Here is a 23147-nt window from a genome sequence, read left to right on the forward strand (position 1 = left end):
ACTCAGTAGTGTCAGACCCTGTCAAGCACCACTTGGCACTTTATTTCCATTCTTAACCCCCTTTCACATCAGCGTTCGAGTTTCCGTTTGGAGAGTCCGCTCAGGGACCCCCAAATGGAAACCTATATGCAGTAAAAACCTAAGGAAACCACAAGGACCCCCATAGACTATAATGAGCTCCGTGTGGTTTCCGCACCAAATGTGCGGAGAGAAAAGTGCAAACCACATGGACCCCATTATAGTCTATGGAGTCTGCGGTTTTCCCAGGTAACCGCTTTTTAATGCGCATAGGTTTCCGTTCAGGGTGTTGCCAATTCCGAAACTCAATGGTACAGTGCCTAAAGAGGTTGGACTACCAAAGAAATCAGGAGGCAAAACAACCTGGGTGCGAGTGGAAATCTCTATTTAGAAAGGATCTTTCATCAACTCCAACACTTTGTGTATCCCTTTGCCTATTATTCTGAGACTTGTAGTACTGATGGACTGTCCCACTACTTTCACTCTGATCCTAATACTGGTTTACTTGTGACCACTTCCCTATTACTTATCCAGAACTGACCTTACTATGATCAGTTATGGTCACCCCTTTTATCCTCATCTGCCAACACAATCTGGGAAGCAGCAAAGTCCAGACCCCCAAAAACGGGTGAAAGAGTGAAAACCATGTCCAACTGTCTGAAGCCTTATAAAAAACAGACAGATGGCACAAAAATTTGCAATTTTTTCATGATGTACAAGGCGTGATAAATCTCCCGTATAGTGTAAGAACCATACATAATGCAGATTTTCTTTTTTTTTTTTTTTGTACAATCATCTAAGGCTGGATTCACACTAACACTCGGGCTCCGTTTGGGAGATTCCATCCCCCATTCCGCTCAAAAATGGGGAGAGAAGAGTCCTGCAAGCAGGAAATTTCTCTCGGCATTTTTGGGACAGAAACCTGGCGGATCCCACTAAAGTCTATGGGGTTCGTGGGTAACCACTTAAGTGGATTGGGTTTCCATTTTTTGGTTCCCCAAGCATACCGTTAGGGCTAGTTCACACGGGGCACGGAATGGCGTATTTTGGTCCTGATTCTGATGTGGGAAGTCGCATCAAAATTGGACCAAAATGCGCCTGCCGCAACTGTCGCAGTTTCCGAGAGTTACGGCTTCCCGCTCCGGAGTAGACTCAAATGGATGGGCCTAGTCCGGAGGGTGCTGTCACGAGGCGGATGCCGAGGCGGATATAGCCGAGGAATCTGCCTGAAGAAAGGGCAGCTCGTTTCTTTTTTTCTGTGAGCCGGAACATACCGCTCACGGAAAAAAGAAAGCTAGCGGTCTACATAGACCTCTATTGTGAAGGGGCAGATTCTGAGGGGGATTCGGCGTCAGAATCCACCCCCTCTTGCCCTGTGTGAAGGCTCCCTTAGAATGGAATCCCAAAAGCAGGTGTGAACTTAGCATAAGCCTAAGGGCTAGTTCACAGGTGGGGCGTATATTGGCACTGGGAGTGATGCGGGGAGCCGCGTCACTCTCGGGTCAAAACCCGCCTGCCACGACCGTCACGATCGCGGCTTCCCCCTCCGGAGTCGGCTCAAATGAATGGGCCGACACCGGAGGTTGCTGCCGCCTGAAGAAAACGCAGCTCGCTTCTTTTTACCGCTATCAGCAACATGCCAATAGTGGAAAAAAGAACGCTAGTGGTCTCCATAGACCACCATTGTATGGAGGCAGATTTTGAGGCGAAATCCGCTGTCAAAATCCGCCTCCTTGCCCCCATGTGAACTAGCCCTTACTCCACATCTCATTTTAGGGACATAAATGTAACACTGATGGACCCACATCATGACGGACACCGGTGCCCCGACAGACCCCACTGACCAGAATGGGGACTGTTGAGCTTCCATTATAGTATGGTCCATTTCACTGTGCTATGATTTTTGACAGAGTCTACGACAGAGGCTTTTAACAGATACTCCGACAGATGTGAACAGAGCCTTTATCGAGGTGTAGAGTCCCCTTGGGAATAATAAAAGCATAACATGCACCAGATTCTACAAAATACATTTCTAAACCTGCACATTAACAAAAAGCTGTATGAATCAGAGCAAAGTGCAAGAGGGAAGCATTTAAGAAGCCATCAATTAACATGACACACCGTAAGAGATTATAAATGCTGCTAGTCACTGTTTGCATTTCCGGTGTTAACCATGGGCAAAAGTTGATGATTAGCTCGGCCGCAAATAAATATCCAGCTCTTTTATTGCAGAATCAATCCTCAAAGAGACCTGACAATGAGAGGAAAAAATAAATACACGGCTGTGACGCTCACAACGGGAAACCATCGAAAATACTTCAAGAAATCCAGTCTTCATAATTTTTTTTTACTTCTAATACTCCCATTTTAAAGGAGTACTAAAAATGGATCCAAAGATTGTGAGCCCCATATTGGGATCACAATGTACATTTTTTTTTCTATCAGTATGTCTTTGTAGAATGGGAGGAAATCCACACAAACACGGGGAGAACATACAAACTCCTTGCAGATGTTATTCCTGGCGGGATTCGAACCCAGGACTCCAGCGTTGCAAGGCTATAGTGCTAACCACTGAGCCACCATGTTGCCCTGGATCAAGATTTTTATTATTTTACAGCATTTTTTGCACAAACCTGACACAAATAGTCCAATAGAAATCCTGAAGGTAATAAAAGGGGTTTGTGGTACTGGCTGGAGACTGAGTGTAGGGCTTAAAGGGTCGCCCAAAACTCACCGGTGATAAATACTGATGGCCTATACACGGGATAGGTGATCAGTATCAGATTACTTTGGGTCTGACAACTGGACCCCGTATCGATCAGCAGACTCAGCTACTAGACGCCGTATACAAGGTATACAGCAGGTAGCAGCCCTGTTCCTACTGAGATGACTGTGAGCAGAGCTGCATTTCCAAGGCACCACCACTGCAGTATACTGTATAGAGTGTACAGAGCAGTAGATTGTAGCAGGGAATGGGGAACTGCAGCTCTGCTCACATTCACCTTAATAGGAGCTGCTTCTAGCTTCTTACCTTGTATACAGCTTACAGCAGCCAAATCAGCTAATTGTCGCAGGGTCCAGGTTGGAAACCCCCACCGATCTGATACTGACGACCTATACTGTGGACAGGTCATCAGTATCCATTACATATGGGTCAGAGACAACCCCTTTAACTATCCTACTGCGGAAAGGACAGAGTTGAGAGGCTTCTGCTCCAGCCAGTGATCAAGAGGGGGTACGACGGAGGATGAAAGCCCCACACCCGGTAATCTATTAATAAATACAACCCATTTCTTTTTGTGTGCCAAGAATTCAAAGCCCAAAACAAGTGGCAGCAAATAAAGAGAACAGAGGAAGAGATTGTTACTAACCCCATAGGGCGTTCTAGAATCTGCGCCAAATCACCAAAGAGATGTATAGAAAATGCTTCATTAATCATAATTGCCAATCTTTTTATTGCATCCAGCCTAAAAATAATTTTGGCTTGGCATGAAAGAAGTTTACTATGGAAAGAATTTTTACACACCACATAACAGGTATTTTCCGTATACGGCATACCTGACAGAGCTGGATGCTTGAAGATGTTGGCATGGATCTCTTAAAGGAGTTGTCTAGGATTTGGCAAAGGTTCTGTCGTTATCGTATGAAAATGTTCTTATTTGTGCCCATGAGCTGTGGTAAGTATTGTAATACCTGATACAAAAAAAACCCAAAAACAACCAGTGGCATAACTAAAGTCTTGTGGGCCGGTGCAATCTTTTATCCGGAGCCCCCTGCCTCACCCTACAGTGAATTCTTAATAGTGATGGTTACGGGTGCTGAGGAGTTTAATCCACCTTAGTGTGGTTAGGGGTAATCTGAGGGACTCCTTGGTTTATGGGCCAGATGGAAGCTGCAATCTCAGTACTGATGCCAGTGCTTATGGGCCCCCTAAGGTTCCTGGGCCCCGTTGCGACTGAACCCTCAAGTTACGACCCTGCAACCAACATTTTAATGCTTATTTCTTCTTTCCTTACTGAAGGTCTTTTGGGGAATCAGTTTCCAAACCGGTTTTCATAAAAAGAAAGTCTCAAAGAAACAATAAAAGTAATAGCATAGCACACAATAGATAAGGGAACGTTAGGACATGACTAAGAATATTTCGTCATTTTTCCAAGGAAACATCAGCCGTAAATGCTGCTCTGGGTGTGATCCTAATAACAATTACAGGACTATTCAGACCTTCTATACTATGACCTTGGTCACACTAGTGTTCTGGTTATAACTCCAACAAGTTCAAATAACATCTATTCATCACCGGGAGCCTCAGGTCTAATGCTCGGCAGTGTACGAGAGATCAGCCCCAATAAACACTCCGTATGTACTGTACTGTATGCACAGACTGCACCTGTGAAGTGCATCTAGCTCCAATATGTTACATATGGGAGGGGCATTGAAGCTAGATTAAAGGGGTATTCCCATGACGCTTGTTCACTAACCTGCAGGCTGTTGTGCTTTCTTCACTTCCTGCTTTTCTCGGCACATTGGTGGGCGGGGTTTCACTTGCACGGGATTGGTTGTAAATGAATTACCACAGTGTGAAGCTGATGTAGCAGAGCTGGATTTGAGTCAGTTTGCATTACAAACAGAGGTAACGGACTCCCTATCTCAGCCCTCATCACCCAAAATCAATTAAACCGACTGATAAGAGCTCAGAAATCCCTGAGCTCTCACCTCCCCTATCTGAGAAGCTCCGCTACTTATCAGACACAAACAGCTCAGAGCTGCTCCCAGCCCCTCCCCCTCTGAGAGAAGGCAGCTACATCACTTGACAAATGAGCAGATAATCCCAAGGGCCATAGAAACGGAGTGTAAACAATGAAGTGAATAAATTAAGATAGCGGCCAAACAAAGCAGGTTTGATAAAGCAATGTATTTAGGAAAAGTCTTACATCCACATAAACTAGCAGTATAGATAGGATCCTTGTGATGGGACAACCCCTTTAAATGCAAAGTTTTTTAGCCACAGGAAATCTAAAAATCTTATCAAGTGTTGCTGGATGACTGTGCGATATCTCCTGTTCATTGAGAGGGACAGAACCCTTGAATTGAGAAACCTTCGTTTAGCACACGGATGGATCACTACAGGCCTAGACTGACATGTCAGCACTGTTCAATGTTGCGTGTCCTGGTGGTTGGAAAAACAACAATGTACTGGAATGACAGGAAGAATTGCGCAGAGGCGTACATCTACACCGACGGATCAGAATGGCACGTAGCGATCCATTCTGTACCACAAGTAAAATTGGACATCACATCCCAAGCCTGGGAAAGGGGGCAAAGTGCCATTGGCTGAGATTCAGAGTACTAATCTTCCGTAGCAAAAGTATTTTAACTATTTAACCCTTCATGAACTTTTAGGCCATCAAATTCATTCTAATCTGTAAACATGTTATAGAGCAGGAGGAGCTGTGGAGGCTGATAGGTAATTTTGCAGGACAAGGATTGAGTATACCTTATTTATATGTGTACTCCCACTGGGTTTAGGAGTCCAGGCGGCGGTCCTACTCAGTGATTGACAGATATCACTGCAATCACTGAGTAGGACCGCCCACTAGACTCCTAAACCTAGAGAGGGCAGGCACTTACTGGGATAAGTTATTCTGAATCTTTTTCTACTGACCTACAGTCAGGGTTAGAGCGATAGGGGGCAGTGGTAGCAGTTTCTACTAGGCCTCAGACCCTGAAAGGGCCATAAAGGTCCCTCTGACACTTAAAATATACCACTATTCACAAAATAGGTAGGGGGCCGAATTATAGATTCTGCACTGGGGCCCAGGAGCTTCAAGTTATGCCTCTGCCTACAGTATACAGTATCTTAATACATTCTCTATAACATGTTACCTACATACATATATGGCTGTATTTTCAATGTAAGAGGTTCTCTGGTCAAAATCCTACAAAAAAGTTTAACAAACATTTGGCAGGTGGACCCATCTTATTGTGTTAGGGTGCATTCATACGGAGGAAAATGGCGCAAATCTACATGGAATTAGCGCAGAATCAGCGTTAGATTCCAGTGGATTCCACACCAATTCCACGTGGATTCACGTCAAAATCGCACCAAATCTGCGCCATTTTCCTCTGTGTGAATGCACCCTTAAAGAGGTTTATGAAGCTAGAAGGTTTACTTTTTCCTGAAACAGCGCTACACATGTTGATAGGCTATGTATGGTACTGCAGCTCAGTCAAATCACAAATACAGCTCACCATGTAGGTGCACGTTTAACAAAACTCCTACAGTATAGACAAAAACCATCAAAAAAACATAAAAAAATACATTTGTGTATACAGACCTGTCCATGCATTGGATGTGACTAGTGGACATCTGCTTTACATCATTGTTCTGTCTACTGGCCACTTCTTAGGTTCAGCTACTGTGTATAAATAGACGTATCTTGTAAGGATTTAATGGTTTGACTTGTCCTTATAATTGTGTTTGAAGCACTTTAATGTATCTCTAGGTATTTCTGGGTCAAAGGGAAGATGTTATCACTAATGTTATTACGCAGACTTTTGTTAGAATTGTTTTTTCTTGTACTGTTAGCCGTATTCTTATAGAACTTGCAAAGCACAATGCCCTGTTTCTCAGGAAGTTTTGTTAAGCGGTGTTTTTATAATGTATAGGTCATGATACTGTATCTGTAATGGAATTGTGGCGCTAAGAGGAATGAAAAGATCATGGAAAATGGCCAGACACTAGTGATTTTTCCTTTGTCTGACCGCTATCTTTTCTAAATGACCATTATATATTATATGTATATATATATATATATATATATATATATATATATATATATATATATATATATGTGTGTGTGTGTGTGTGTGTGTGTGTGTGTATCTTACTGCTGATACAACTGAATCACTTACATAAAGTAATTTCATGTCATGTATTACTTACTACAATACAATAATATTGATCATCCTCCAAGAATTCATTATCAACAAGTCCAATATTTTTTTCCATTGCTCCATCAGTTTACGGCTATCATATTACTTTGCATCTAAGGTCTAGTTCACAAAGAGTTAAATGAACTCCGCGTGTACTCCGCAATGGATTAGGCCCAAGTGAATGGGCTGGAGCCTCGCACCGCAGCTGATTCAGTCGCGGAATCCGCAGCAAGACAGAACAGCTTGTTTCTTTTTTCCACTACTCGCTAGCGGAAAAAAGAAGCGTGCGGCTCCCACTGAAGTCAATGGGAGCCATTTCTGGCAGCAGATTTTGAGGCAGATTCCGCGTCAAAATCCGCAGCCAACTTGCCCCGTGTGAACTAGCCGTAATGCCCATGGATGAATAGTAGTTCCCTGTCGTCCCACCAGCGGAACAAGGCCCCTGTATTGTGCCACTGTTGGGACTAAGGGAAAGCAGATTATCTACATAATCATCCATAACGCACATACCATTTTCAGGTTTCCCCAGATGTGTTCCCAGTCAGGGTTCTAAAAAACATCCCCATTGCAAGATGCCCCTATTATACCTTTATGGAAAACGCAATTTTTCCACTGCAGAGTTTTTCTGTGTAGATGGGATTAGCCAGAATCCCATCCAGTGTTTTTGCAACGCGGGGCTTCAGCCTTACTGAGGCTTTTTTCAGGCCATTCTGCCATAAAGCTCTAGGTAGAGCCCATGTTGTTCAAAACTTCCACTTAACAATAATGGAGACCATTGTACTCTTGGCAGCTTTTAATGCAGCAGAAATTTTTTGTGCCCTTCTCCAGAATCGTTCCTCCACACCATCCTGTCTCTAAGCTCCACAGGCAGTTCTTTCTTCCTCAAGGCTTGATTTTAGCTCGGATATACATTGTTAGATATGAGGCCTTATATAGAGGGATGCATCTTTCCAAATCATGTCCAACCAGCTGAATTTACCTAGATAATAAATTTCCCCAAAAATTCTAAAGTTCTGTTTTGACATTCTCACTGAGAGCTGAGTGCAGATTGTTGGTCAAAAACATTTTTTTAGCTTTTCATACAAAGCGCAACATAAAAACTGTAAAAGGTTGTCCTCATATCTTCAGTTTTCTAGATGACTCTCCCCTGCCACAACAGGAATAACAAAACCTTAGACAATTCTTATTGAAATCAATAGACTGTCCATTTAAAGAAGACCTTTCACCACCAACTGATACCGATGCAGTTGGAATTTTTTCTCTAGCCCCCACCACTCCTGGGCAATCAGTGCTGTTATTCTTAACACTGATTCTTAAATGATACTCTCTGATGTCATGTGGGAGGTCCCTGTTTCTCTGCTCTAGCCCAGGACCACCCACCGGGCAGTAGAGAGTATAATTGTGTTGAGACTAACAACACTGATTGCTCAGGAATAGCGGGAGTCAGAGAAATAACTCCAACTGTGCTGAAATCAGTGGAGTGGCACTTATTGAAGGATGTAATAAGTTGGATTTGGTGAAGGTGGTGGAAGCTCTTTAAATGGACAGGTAATTGATTCAATGAGATTTGTGTAAGGTCTTGTTTTACTTGTGGTGGCAGTAAAGAGGTGCTTACTAACTTGGAGTTGGTGGTGAGAGGTCCTCTTTAAAACACGGACATGCTGGGTCCTCCAAAGTGAAAGACACTCTTTGTAGCCACTTTTACACTTCACTCAGATGAGGATCTTGATTGAGAAAACCAGTTCTATTAAATGAAACATTCCTTAATATGCTGGGAACAAATGAAAGGTTCCTAAAAAGAGAACAAGATTGATCCAAATATAATATATATTACTATGGGAGCAAGAACTGGGCTGCTGTCTTCAATCAACTTTACTGACATAATCCCAGAGCAAAACCTTTGGAACCAATCCCGCACAGTCACCTGTATCATCAAAAGCTTGTCTTTGTATTTTCAGAGCTATCCTTTTGTTTGTGCTTTGGCAATCTATCTTAATTCACATGTAGCGGCGATACCGAATGATAGTCCTCTATATCTGACGCTGTTTAAAGGGGCTCTATCAGCAAAATCATGCTGCTAGAGCCCCACATATAAGTGAATAGCCTTTAAAAAGGACGGGCGGGCATTCAGGGTCTGATATCATCTTCAGCCACGCCTCCTCTTCCAGCGATGTCTTCAGGTCCCGTCTTCCTCCGGCGCTCGCGAACTGCCATTGATAAAAAATGGCGCAGGTGCATGCGCAGTAGCAGCAGCAGTATTTTTTATCAGTGGCAGTTCGCGAGCGTTGGAGGAAGACGGGACCCGAAGACATTGCTGGAAGAGGAGGCGTGGCTGAAGATGACATCGGACCCTGAATGCCCGCCCACCGTGCACGATAGATAAGTTTAAAATATTCTTTTTTAGGGTTTTATTTTAAAATGGGGGGGGTAGTTTAATATAACTTTAGCGGTGGCTGAATAGCCTTTTTATCGGCTATTCACGCATATATGGGGCACTATCAGTATAATTTTGCTGATAGAGCCCCTTTAATGGCTGACTACAATAAAACAGTGGCATATTCCACATTTTCCTGTTTATTCTGAAGATGTTTCATTCTCACCTTGTCTAAGAATACATTATCAGTCTGCAATTTCCTCTGTTTCTCAAAATGTGGTTTATTTGTCTGGCAACCACTTGTGGTCAGCTCTTTGATGGATGGGAGTGGTAGTTCACAGAATTAGAGACAAATATAGACTGAGGGGTTAAAAGACGACATGATGTTTGGGCCTCTGTATGAATGTATTTTAGGGGAAATACTATTATGGTGATATCTGCTGATGTATTTGAGAGCAGGATATAGTAGTGGTTGAGCTCTGTGATATATAGGTATATATAATATTTGAGAAAATTAGAGTAAATCATAACAGAACTCCTAGGAAAGACAAAAGAGTCCTGCTTATCCCACCCACACAGGATGACACTGGGGATCGAAGGCAAATATCATACACGGTCCAGTCACATTAATGTGACCACCTGCCAAAATCCAGAATAACCCCCTTTAGCAGAGCGGACCGCTGCAAGATGTGCAGGAAGAGAGGGGATGTTGTGATGATGTTCACTGGGATGTTGAGCCATGCCGACTCCAGTGCCGTGGTCAGCTGTGCTAGGTTACACGGTTAAGCATCCATGGCGCGAACAACCCGATCGAGGGGGTCCCACAGATTCTCGATTGGGTTCAAGTCCGGGGAATTTGCTGGCCAAGGGAGTACGGTAAACTCATCCTGGTGCTCCTCCAACCACGCACGTACACTGCGAGCTTTATGACATGTCGCATTGTCCTGCTGGTAGATGCCATCATCCTGAGGAAATACATTTCGCATGTAGGGGTGAACATGGTCTGCAAGGATAGATGCATACTTGTGTTGATCCATCGTGCTTTCCACAATGATGAGTGCACCCAGATGGCTGATGACACGCGCCTTCTGCCATTGGTTATTTAACATTGATGTGAAAAGTAGGCGGTGGTCACATTAATAGGACTGGACTGTGTATTTTATTGCAAGGGATGGAAGAAATATATATTAATCTCCATCTCTCAATTCATAAACCTGCATTGCAGTATATATTCTTAATTTAGTGGAATTTCTATACAGAAATGATAACGTATTGATCACAATGAATAAAGTTCCCTTGGAATATACTTACTTCCCGCTGGATGTACCAAAATAGAACAAGACGTGTTCTCCGGCATCTTGAAGGACTGCGGCTAATAGACAGATAAGGTCTTAGGGTCTGCCCTTATGTTCACTTGCAGAGTGTTTATTGAGCTGTGAACACAGTGGAGTAAAATATTCCTCATGGCCAGCTATATAACCAAGTATAATGATCACATATAATGTGTGAAAAATCTTTCTGTCGATAAAATGTTGCCCAGCCTTTGGTGATGCCTTATTGTTTGCCATAAGAGACTGAAGATTATTATTTCTTGTTACTATATTTAGGGTATCAGTATCTGTCATTTCACATAATAGGCAAGCATCACTAGAAAATGGATTATTATTTATTAAAATATTATTTTATTTTATTATACACATCTTTGAGAGTGTTTTTGTTTTTTTATGGGACTAGTCACTGGGACAAGTTCCACTAGGGCCAATAAGCTGATTTTTCGTTTCTCTGTATCTTTGCTGTATACACAGACACGGAGTGAGGAGGGTATTATATTTATAAGGTACTGTATGCAGCTAATGACAGCTCTATTGTACAGCTGATGGCCTAGATAAGGTAGGACAGCAACACTATATACACAGATAACACTCTATATACATCTCCCTGGTCTCTGACGGGACTGCACTCCATCACTTCCTGGAGACTATAATAATCTATGACAATTCTCTGTCTTCTGACTCTTCTATCAGCTGCCATAAAGCATACACACCCTGCTGTACTGACTGTGCAGGAAATACAGGAAGGAAGTGAGCGTCTCCAATATGGCTGCCTCCGAGCCAGGTCCGAGCTGTAGAATTAAAAGCAATATTTATTGACTATTGTCTTAAATATAATAAATGTCACCAAATGGAAATACAAGACACATCCCCTTTAAGGAGGATAATAAACTAGTAGCACTCTAGTGGTTCAGCAGTTCACAAACAGATTTTGGAACGTTTAGGCTGGGGCCCACATGGCGTAAATGTCCCTATAAAGTGGATGGGATAATATCGAACCTCTTCTTTCAATCAAAGCCAGCCCGGTGATCAGATGATATTGGCGAGTCATTTGCAGCCAGGTACAAATGGGCAATGCAGATATTTCTGTAGGGGTAGCATTACCTTATGGGACACCTCATTAAAATTAATGGGAATCATGTAACACATGGTCAGGCTGAGTCTGCCAAAATGGAAGGTGCCTTTAGCATCCCATTTCTCTGCCTAATAGATACCAAGCTTCTCGATGACAGCTAGGGTCAAAAGGATGGGTTTTCTTTAGGATATAGGAATCACAAGAAATCTCAGTAGGTGGTAAAGATTGAAGAGCAACAACTTGGAGTGCACATACTATTTTATGGATATTTGATCAGGGTGAGCCCCCATGTCAGCCCCCAGCCCTGTGGAGTGCCCCCTGACCTTTTCACAACCAGGATAAGTGACAACTTGCCGATTGGTGGTGGTCCATCCAATCTTCTGAATAGGTAATAACTTGCTAACGCTAGGTTCACACCTGCGTTCAGGGTCTCCGTTCTATGGTTTCTGTCTTCTGCATGCCAGAAGACGGAAACCATAGACCGGGTCCGGCCGTGAGCGGCGGGGAGCGTTTTGCGCTCTCCGCCGCGAAACCGGATTTTTTTATCCGGACACAGAGTACTGCATGTCCGACTCTGTGTCCGGATTATAAAACCCGGTTTCGCGGCGGAGAGCCTAAAACGCTCACCGCCGCACATCTCTCTCACCCATTCAAATGAATGGGTGAGAGAGACTCCTGCAGGTTTCCGTCTCCTGCTCTGTTTTAGGCAGGAAACGGAAACCTCAAGTACGGACACCTGGGCGCAGATGTGAACGAGCCCTAACTTGCTTGGTCCAACCCCATTAAGACCTTATTTCTTATTTTATCATCAACATTGTAACCAGTAAAGATATAAACAAAGCTCAGAAATAGAAAATCTAAAAAGTTGATACTTCGAAAGAATCACATATGCAGATTGACTAGTTTCTATGGAAAACAGAATTGTCCAATCTTACAATTGTTCGTCATGGGCAGTGAGGATAAAAGTCCCACAAAACCTCCCCAAAACCTTATAAAGAAACAAAAAAACTTGGTAGTCTTCAGTAGTTTATACGAACATTTTCCTTATACAAAACCTTAAAGACGTTGTCCACCTTGGACAGTCACCGTACCACCACCTCCTTCTGTGCACGAGCCAATATGTTGTGTCAGGAAAGTTAGGAGCGTATTATCTATTTTGCCCACAAAATGTGTGATCCACTGACTCGATGAGTCTTGTAGTTATTATATACAATGGCTGTACCCACTGGCTTATAGGGCCGATAGTACGGTATTGTCAAAAGTAATCATCTCCTTTAGAAGAAAAAATAGAACATGTGTGAGGTGCAGGAGGATGGGCGACAAGGCTTGAATGGCCTGTGCATTTAACTCTTTCTTTACTGAAGGGTGTTTGTCAAGTACATTTCGGCATTAACAGTAACAATATATTCCACACAATGTACACGTCTCTGCAAACATTTTCTATATTCTTAATGTGGCAAGGATTGGCCCAGTTAATGTCCTTATTGTAGTCAGGTTATCTTGTCATACATGTAGTGTCCTCCTGATAACCAGCCATGATGTCCTTATTGTGGTCAGGTTATCTTCTCATACATGTAGTGTCCTCCTGATAACCAACCATGATGTCCTTATTGTGGTCGGGTTATCTCCTCATACATGTAGTGTCCTCCTGATAACCGGCCATGATGTCCTTATTGTGGTCAGGTTATCTTCTCATACATGTAGTGTCCTCTTGATAACCAGCCATGATGTCCTTATTGTGGTCAGGTTATCTTCTCATACATGTAGTGTCTTCCTGATAACCAGCCATGATGTCCTTATTGTGGTCGGGTTATCTTCTCATACATGTAGTGTCCTCCTGATAACCAGCCATGATGTCCTTATTGTGGTCAGGTTATCTTCTCATACATGTAGTGTCCTCCTGATAACCGGCCATGATGTCCTTATTGTGGTTGGGTTATCTCTTCATACATGTAGTGTCCTCCTGATAACCAGCCATGATGTCCTTATTGTGGTCGGGTTATCTTCTCATACATGTAGTGTCTTCCTGATAACCAGCCATGATGTCCTTATTGTGGTCGGGTTATCTTCTCATACATGTAGTGTCCTCCTGATAACCGGCCATGATGTCCTTATTGTGGTTGGGTTATCTCTTCATACATGTAGTGTCCTCCTGATAACCGGCCATGATGTCCTTATTGTGGTCGGGTTATCTTCTCATACATGTAGTGTCCTCCTGATCTGTCCACTGTAAGGAAATCATGGCTGTGTTTCTGACGAGTCCCAGATTTTAAAAAGTTCCTGTATTCATGGTCATATCCATTGGCAACCAATCAAAACAACAGATGTCCCCACTAAGATGGTTAAAGAAAATCTTTAATACTCTGCAAAAGTTTTAATTATTGACATTTGCAAAAATGTTTCACTTTTATTTGTCTACAAATCTAAATACAGTTATAATGATAAGAAAACCCCTTTAAATCCTTTACCCCCTGCTGTGATCAGGTGCACTTTTCTTGGATAACGGCCTTGTTTCAGTGTACTATGCTGCTATAACGCCTCTCAGGGAAGCACTTAACTTGGATACCAAGACTCCAGTATTTATCTGACATCAGTACTGGCTTATTTTATAGGAATGGGTTCTTGGCAAGGCCATGTGGCTCCAGTATCACTTCCTGTGGCTCCAATATCACTTCCTGTGGCTCCAGTATCACTTCCTGTGGCTCCAATATCACTTCCTGTGGCTCCAATATCACTCTCTGACTACTCCAGTGAGTAGTCTCCATCGGTGCCATCCTACAGCACACTACACATATGTGCAGTAACGCAAAAAAGCTCTGTCTTCCATTTGTTAAGATTTTGGGGTGAATCTTCTTCCCCAAACATTGCTGCTCCACTTCAAGTACCCTCTGACATGACTGACACATGCACTAAAACCAGAGCGAAACGTATAACTTAATCCTAACCAATAGACACTTTGTGAATTTGTGCAGACAATATTGCACCAGTCTCCATGAGGTAGATGGAGTCACTCCCAGGCATACACTGACATAACATTGCGTAAACCAACAACCTGATGAATGAGAGGAAGTGACCACAATGGAGACGCTTACTGGGTACGACTGTATTTACGGAAAGTATTTACGGGCGGGTTTATATCCAGCTCTTGTACGTTACTAGGTGGTGAGGACATTGTCAGATCCTGCATGATTCTCTATGGATAGCACAGTAAAAATAAATTGTGTACACGGCCAATTTGTTCCAACAATTCACAGCAAACCGTAGATGAATATTTTGCAAGGGTTAACACTATGTTCACGACTCCTGTTATAGCGTTTCTAGCTGAGACAGATGTACAAGTGCCTATGGGCATATACTCTATACGCTAAAGCCTTTATATTATTTATATGCTGCTGACAATCTGTATGGATCAATGAGATATCATGCTCAATATGATGCTATGTGGAATGATAAGCCTACAGTACGTCTGGTTCAATCCCAGAACTCTCTTCTTACTAACTTCTTCAAATAGGATCAAAGAGGTTTCATGAAAAAGACAACTGCCTTTAAGAACGCCGTATTCGCTAAATCCTTCAGTTTACAGCTTTCGGCGGCACATCGCCCTGTTCACGTGGAGAGATGCGCTGCTCACAGATTAGCATTATCTTCCATATATAATGCGGTCACTTGTTTTGCCGCCTTTCTGGAGATTGTTTAGACCTTTACACGAGACCATTATTGGTGCCAGTCCAGATAACCAAAAAGGGGATGTGGCTTAACATGCAACAATGTAAACCTAAAATCCAACAAAATTTGGTGGACAATTTTGGTACAAAGTAAGAGAATCAATAGATGTGTAAAATTGGATAAAATTTCCTAAAGATGTGCCATTCAGCATCAGCCAGTGTGATAATGTGGTTCATCTTAATGGGGTCATCTGGAGAATATTAAAGCTTCCTAGTACATTCCCTGCACTGGATAAGCTTTTTTTTTTTTTTATAATGACGATTGTGAGCCCCATATAGGGATCACAATGTACATTTTTCCCTATCAGTATGTCTTTGGAGTATGGGAGGAAATCCACACAAACCCGGGGAGAACATACAAACTCCTTGCAGATGTTGTTTCTTGCAGGATTTGAACCCAGGACTCCTACTAACCACTGAGCCACCGTGTTGCTCCAGGTTAAGCTTTATTAGTAATACTCATGCTGGTCCCACACAGACGCACTTGCGTGGAGAGCAGCTACAGAGGCCGTGACTCTTGTTCCTCTGACTCCCATGCTGATGCTCAGACTCAATTATGTCACCGTTTTCCCTCTATTTAGGCCTCAGGCCCTTTGTGGAGTTGGACATGTGACAGAGATTCTGAGCACTAGCTGGCGAGGAAGAGGAACAAGAGTCGGCACAGTTAATAAAGAGGCTCCAGGGGAGTGGGGTTGGCAGGTAACATTACAGATTGTGTCAGTGGATTCCTGCCCCAGGCCCCTCTGAAGTTTGTCGAATTCCTGGACAATCCCTTTAGCACAAGTGAACCTGCCAATGCTCTTATGTGACATCTCACTGTAAGGTGAGGCCAAATCATTATCTGCATACAGTGGCGTAACTAGGAATGTCGGGGCTCCGTGGCGAACTTTTGACATGCCCCCCTCCCCCCCGACCGACGCTGAAGACCTCGACCAACTGACCCCTACCACCGCCGCCACCCCCCCGCGCATTTCTGCACACACTATATTGGCCCCCATATTGGCCCCTGCACACAGTATTGTGGCCCCATAGTGGCCCCTGCACACAGTATTATGTCCCCATAGTGGCCCCTGCACACAGTATTATGTCCCCATAGTGGCCCCTGCACACAGTATTATGCCCCATAGTGGCCCCTGCACACAGTATTATGTCCCCATAGTGGCCCCTGCACACAGTATTATGTCCCCATAGTGGCCCCTGCACACAGTATTATGCCCCATAGTGGCCCCTGCACACAGTATTATGTCCCCATAGTGGCCCCTGCACACAGTATTATGTCCCCATAGTGGCCCCTGCACACAGTATTATGTCCCCATAGTGGCCCCTGCACACAGTATTATGCCCCATAGTGGCCCCTGCACACAGTATTATGCCCCATAGTGGCCTCAGTACACAGTATTATGCCCCATAGTGGCCCCTGCACACAGCATTATGTCCCCATAGTGGCCCCTGCACACAGTATTATGCCCCATAGTGGCCCCTGCACACAGTATTATGCCCCATAGTGGCCTCAGTACACAGTATTATCCCCCATAGTGGCCCCTGCACACAGTATTATGCCCCATAGTGGCCCCTGCACACAGTATTATGCCCCATAGTGGCCTCAGTACACAGTATTATGTCCCTATAGTGGCCCCTGCACACAGCATTATGTCCCTATAGTGGCCCCTGCACACAGTATTATGCCCCATAGTGGCCTCAGTACACAGTATTATGCCCCATAGTGGCCCCTGCACACAGCATTATGTCCCCATAGTGGCCCCTGCACACAGTATTATGTCCCCATAGTGGCCCCTGCACACAGTATTATGCCCCATAGTGGCCCCTGCACACAGTATTATGCCCCATAGTGGCCTCAGTACACAGTATTATGCCCCATAGTGGCCCCTGCACACAGCATTATGTCCCCATAGTGGCCCCTGCACACAGTATTATGCCCCATAGTGGCCCCTGCACACAGTATTATGCCCCATAGTGGCCTCAGTACACAGTATTATCCCCCATAGTGGCCCCTGCACACAGTATTATGCCCCATAGTGGCCCCTGCACACAGTATTATGTCCCTATAGTGGCCCCTGTACACAGCATTATGTCCCTATAGTGGCCCCTGCACACAGTATTATGTCCCTATAGTGGACACCCATGAACAATTATTATACTCTGGGGTCTTTTCAGACCCAGAGTATAATAGTCGGAGACCCAAGGGGGGGATACAAACATAAAAAACTCTCTTACTTACCTTTCTCCCGACTCCCCTCCTCTCCGTCGGCCATTTTCTGGGACGTCATGTGACAGGGCCCTGCGTCGCGGGTCATATGACGTCACGCAAGTAGGCCGAAGCCTGCGCGGAGCCTGGAGAGGTAAGTAACAGTGTTTTTTATGTTTCTTACCTCTCCGGGCCTCCGATCGTTATAATCGGGGGTCTGAAAAGACCCCCGAGTATAACAGTGCTTGTGGGGCCCGCGGTGTCACTTACCGATCCCGGCCCCTGCCAGGATCGGTAAGTATATGGGGCCCGTTACCGGCTGGAGTAATTCCAGCCGGTAACGGCCTATTAAAAAAAAAAACAAAAAACGAAGCGGTAGCCGCTGTCACCGGGCCCCCTAATGTCCCGGGCCCTGTGGCAGCTGCTACTGCTGCTACCACGGTAGTTACGCCACTGACTGCATACCTCCCAACGATCCTGGACTCTGTGGGACATTCCCGGATTCGGGGTCCTGTCCCGCAGTCCTGGTCGGCGAGAGGTATGTCCTGGTTTCCTCCAGACGCAGATGAGTTGAATACATAGGCGAGTAAAGAATCCCATCCAATTTGCTGGGACTGTAAAATGCTGCTTTTTTTTTTTTACACGGCCAAATTGTGGCATTTACGCCACGTGGGGCCCCAGCCTATAGCAAGTTTCACACAGTCATCATAAGGACTCATTTTAGAATCTGTATTCCAGGTTATGTCTGTGCCCATATTATGGACCAGTGTCGTGTCCTGGTCTGACTGTGGATCGATGAGATCCATGATGTTGTGAGTTGGTCAGGCTAGGTTACATGTCCATAATACAGGCACAAAAATACCCCTGTTATAAACCTTTTTTTTTAATGTAGATTGTGAGCCCCATATTGGGATCACAATGTACATTTTTTTTCCTATCAGTATGTCTTTGTAGAGGAAATCCACACAAACACGGGGAGAACATACAAACTCCTTGAAGATATTGTTCCTGGTGGGATCCGAACCCAGGACTCCAGCGCTGCAAGACTGCAGTGCTAACCATTGAGCCACCGTGTTGCCCCACCTGTTATAAACTTGATCAACCTCGTTCTAAATCTGGACCTTGGCCTCACTTCTAATTCATTAGGTCCTATGGTAATCTACATTTGGTTGAGTAGATCTGATGGGATTCCACGATTCCTAAAATACCGCCTTATATTGTATATTATGAGATGTAAAAATGCTTTTCCTTTAAAGATAAACATCTAACCTTTACCGACACCAAAATGAAAATGACCCTTATCCTACAGATAGGGAAACAGTAGAAAATCAACAATATATGATATAAGATGAACCTTCTGCTAATAAAATTTTTTTATTTTGGCCTGTGTAAATTGAATTTTTTTACTGCGCACTTTTTTAATTTCCTGCAACGGAATAAGGACGGCTCAATCTCAAGTGCAAATAAAAGTCGAGGCAGAACATAGAGACCAGGAATATAACTTAAAATTGCTGAGATGGACCTCTATAAAACGAGACAAGGATCATTTCAATAATAGATTGTCGCGTCCCCTTTAAGTTCTAATTATTTTACGTAATGCGGTCTTATTCCTGAGCTTATCTGCCCTGCCCTGCCATATCCATCTGCCATAGCCTGTTTTAGGTTTATTCATATTAGCAGGCGCTGGGACTGGCTGCGGCGGGCAGGGAGATATGATAGAGTTAGATGTCAATTAGAAGATGATACACATGAAAATAACAATATATTGTGGGGACTAGATAGGGCCTTTAAAACAGTTTTTGTCGCTCTCCCCTCCCCTCCTCCCTGTTATACAGAGGGACAATTGTTTGCTAAAGGGGAGTTCACACGATGTAATGTGCCGTGTGATACGGCACGTATACGGCGTGTGAGACTTTGCATGCCGTAAAAGCTCCCATTGATTTCAATGGGAGTTATTCTCGTATATGCCGCGTTATTTTGCGGCCGTGAATTTGCAACCGCAAAATCACGGCCGCAAAATAACGCAGCGTATACGATCCTAACTCCCATTGAAATCAATGGGAGCGTATACGGCGCGCAAAGTCTCACACGCCGTATACGTGCCACATCACGCGGCACGTTATACCGTGTGAACTTACCCTAACACTGTAATGGTCCATTCACAGAGAGGAATCCACTTCAGAATCCGCGCTGAAAAAGAAGACTCCCATTGACTTCAATGGGTTCTGTGTTCCACGCAGATCCCACTGAAATCAATGGGAAAAAAAGACTCCCGTCGATTTCAATGGGTTCCTTGTGGAAAACAGAACCCATTGAAGTCAATGGGAGTCTTCTTCTTCAGCGCTGATTCTGCAGCAGATTCCGCGCCAGAATCAGCGCCAAATTCCTCCGTGTGAATGGACCTTTACACCTACGGAGAGGGGATTCCTGCACAACTTCACATGCCCAAAGGGATTCAGCCAATCCATGACATAGTGGCACACAAGTATATCATGGCACGGTGCAGCCTTCAAGATGTGCGAAGCAAAAATACCCCACCCATACATTTCCACCATATGGATCCTACTTCATACAGACCCACATGGAGGTTTTCCCTATCAAACTGACAGCAAAATAAAAAAAAACTGTAGATCAGATGACATATTATGGAGAGATTCTCTCCTAGAAACAAATATACCAAAGTAAATGGTCTTAAAGAGGCAAATAGGTACTGCAAAATGTAGTTTGTGAACGGGGATATATAATATGTCTGTAATACAAGGCTATATACTGTAGAAGCAACATGGAGAGACTATAGCTCCATACTGTACAGGTAAAAGGCCTCTAGCATGTCTTATCTTACAAGGAATAGCTTCAAATTCAGACATAAGGGTTTTGCTTTAGATTAAGGTGCAGTTTTTATTTTTATTTTTTTGTTGTTTTTTTTAATGTAGATTGTGAGCCCATATACGGACCACAATGTCCATTTTTTCCTATCAGTATATCTTTGTAGAATGGGAGGAAATCCACGCAAACACGAGGAGAACATACAAACTCCTTGCAGATGTTGTTCCTGGCAGGATTCGAACCCAGGACTCCAGCGCTGCAAGGTTGTAGTGCTAACCACTGAGCCACCGTGTTGCTCCAATGCAGTTTTTATTTAAGCCAATCTTAAAGCGGTTTTCTGACTGCAGATTTTGGGTTAGCGCTACATCCTCTTCTGAACTTACCAAGCACATCACTGTACATTTGTATCGAAACTCCGACCATTCCAGTCATTTGAATGGGACTGAGTTGCGATCAGCTTATGTCACCCATGAAAGTGACATCACAAGTCCTATGTAGCGGTAGCATCGCTGCTGCCTCAGATGATCCGCGAGGTCAGACCCCCAAGGATTTTCAATTGATGACCTATCCTAAGGACAGGTTAGCATTTGGTAAGTTCCAGAGAAAACCCGTGCCCGTATATCGTCTATAGCTGACTGCTATGGGAGTAGCTAACACTCAACGTGTACAAGAGAGTCAGTGATACTTGATCCTTCTTTACTGGAGGAAAGCCTATAGACCCAATTGGTGGGGTCGGCTGTTTGTATCACATGTCGGGGTCTTTAAGGGAAAAAGTGTAAATGCAAGCTATATGCAGAGCGATTTCAGTTCCAGGAGGGAAGCCATGCTATAACTTTATAGAAAAATAAAACACAGACATTTACAAAAATTTTACAACACAAGGAGGACCCGGTGATCAGATACTCGATCCCCGCAGATCACATCACCTACTTATACAGGAATATATTTCTATGGCTCTTGTTGGAATTCTGATCATAGTTGACTCCAGTCCAGGACACTTCTCATACACTCCTCTTACAAGTGGTATTATTTCCTTACACTATTAACCCCGTATAATAATAAAAAGCAAAGGACGATGAAACAATAGTCGCATAGACCGGGTCCACCCTGATCTTCTCTGTACCCACTTCACCCACTTACTGCAACCAAAACAAGATTCCCGCAGCCTAGGCATAGATGCCAGTCATCTTGAGCATAACTTATATATTATTTAAAGCCTCCCTTCTCGTCTACCCACCTCCTTTCTACACACTAAAACACTCTAGACATTCCTTCTGCATCATTGTCCACTGCTTTAAACACAACTAGGAAAGCGTAAAGTTCTATCATTAAATATAATGTAAATAAAGTAACATAAAAGTAATACCGCAAACTATGTTTGACCTAATTCTCGCCCTGACGCTCGATTAATACCATGAGTAGCGGTCCAACCGGACAAATGATAATGCATCAATACAATGTGGGCACATGCAGATGTAGCAGAGCTGAATTGGTCATAGCTAAGTGAACACAACCTATGGTTTTACACAGAAGTGCAAGGAAACCTACAAGTTATCCGAAGTAGGTGGATGTTACATCATGGAAACATCTATATAGTTACAGATGCTAGAGATATAGAATGACTTACATTAGTATATCTTCATAGGTAGAGTTGAGTAGAAAGCTCCAGGGGTGCAGCTCCGCACTCTGCTCTATCCACAGCTGTGACCCCGGCACATGGTCAGGCTGAAGCAGATTTTCCCTCTGCCATGTATGAGAATATTACTGATTTTACTGTCTTGCTGATTACCAATGCAGCCTCTGCTTCTGTATCCAGCTGTGCGCTTCCTCAGTGCCTTCCGAAAACCAGGCAGTGCATTCTTTCCAGGGCTTCCTCTATAGAGCGATCTGTGAGCAGACCCTCCTGGTCAGGATGCTACACTGGATTCTGCTGATCCTCCCCTTCCTATCTGACTGTGAACAGCAGCAGCAGCAGCACACAGAGGCAGAATCCCTCAGGACCGCGTCTCCCTGCAAGTCACAGCCATACCCAAATGCAAATACAGGTTAAACCGTCTGTTCCTGCATATAAAGCCGCAAACCCTTACTGCCAGGGTATTGTTATTTTCCTGTTCCATAACATACAATACACAGTGTGGGTAGATCAAACACCGGTCAAGATTTATTTCAGGGTAAAGCGCAGGTTGAAGTAGAGAGGGAGGAAGTGGAGATGGATTTTTTAAGGTCAGATGTAATTTAGGGCTCATCTGTGTCTAGATCTCCCTCCCCAAAAAATATATCCAGCAGCAAATGTTCTAATACAGAGGACGTTAATCTGTACCATTTACTATATAATCTCCTGCCATCTGGCTGCAAGGAAAATGGGACCATCTTTTCAGAGCAGACTCCGCTGTTTGTAACTCACACCCATTAACCTTTCCAATTAACGTAAACTGGTCGCCATATATACTGCTCATGGTGCCAACGTAACCATACGGGGAATGGGTAAACATCAAAATGTAAGTTCCAGGTCACAAATTGGGATTTTATTTTTTTTTATGCCATGCTATTAAAGAAATATAAAGAGGCGACCTTAAAATTGTAAATAAATAAATATATTTTATAATAATATATTATATTATATGAGTTCATCCTCTAACTGAGCAAGAAATTACTATAA

At 43.8% G+C, this 23147-nt stretch overlaps 1 protein-coding gene across 4 annotated transcripts in view; it reads right to left on the bottom strand.

Moving 5' to 3' along the window:
• RAPGEF4 (Rap guanine nucleotide exchange factor 4) overlaps positions 1 to 23147 on the bottom strand; it is a 207868-nt gene that overhangs the window by 120624 nt on the left and 64097 nt on the right. The window contains exon 1 of one of the 4 annotated variants that reach the window (XM_075284122.1): positions 22116 to 22513. The exons of the other annotated variants lie outside the window; for them this stretch is intronic. The gene's annotated coding sequence lies outside the window, so the exon portion shown is untranslated. Of the gene's footprint in view, positions 1 to 22115; positions 22514 to 23147 lie in introns of those variants that run through there. 4 annotated transcript variants of the gene reach the window in all.

The sequence above is a fragment of the Leptodactylus fuscus genome, chromosome 8 (genome assembly GCF_031893055.1).
Source record: "Leptodactylus fuscus isolate aLepFus1 chromosome 8, aLepFus1.hap2, whole genome shotgun sequence".
Taxonomy (NCBI): Eukaryota; Metazoa; Chordata; class Amphibia; order Anura; family Leptodactylidae; genus Leptodactylus; species Leptodactylus fuscus.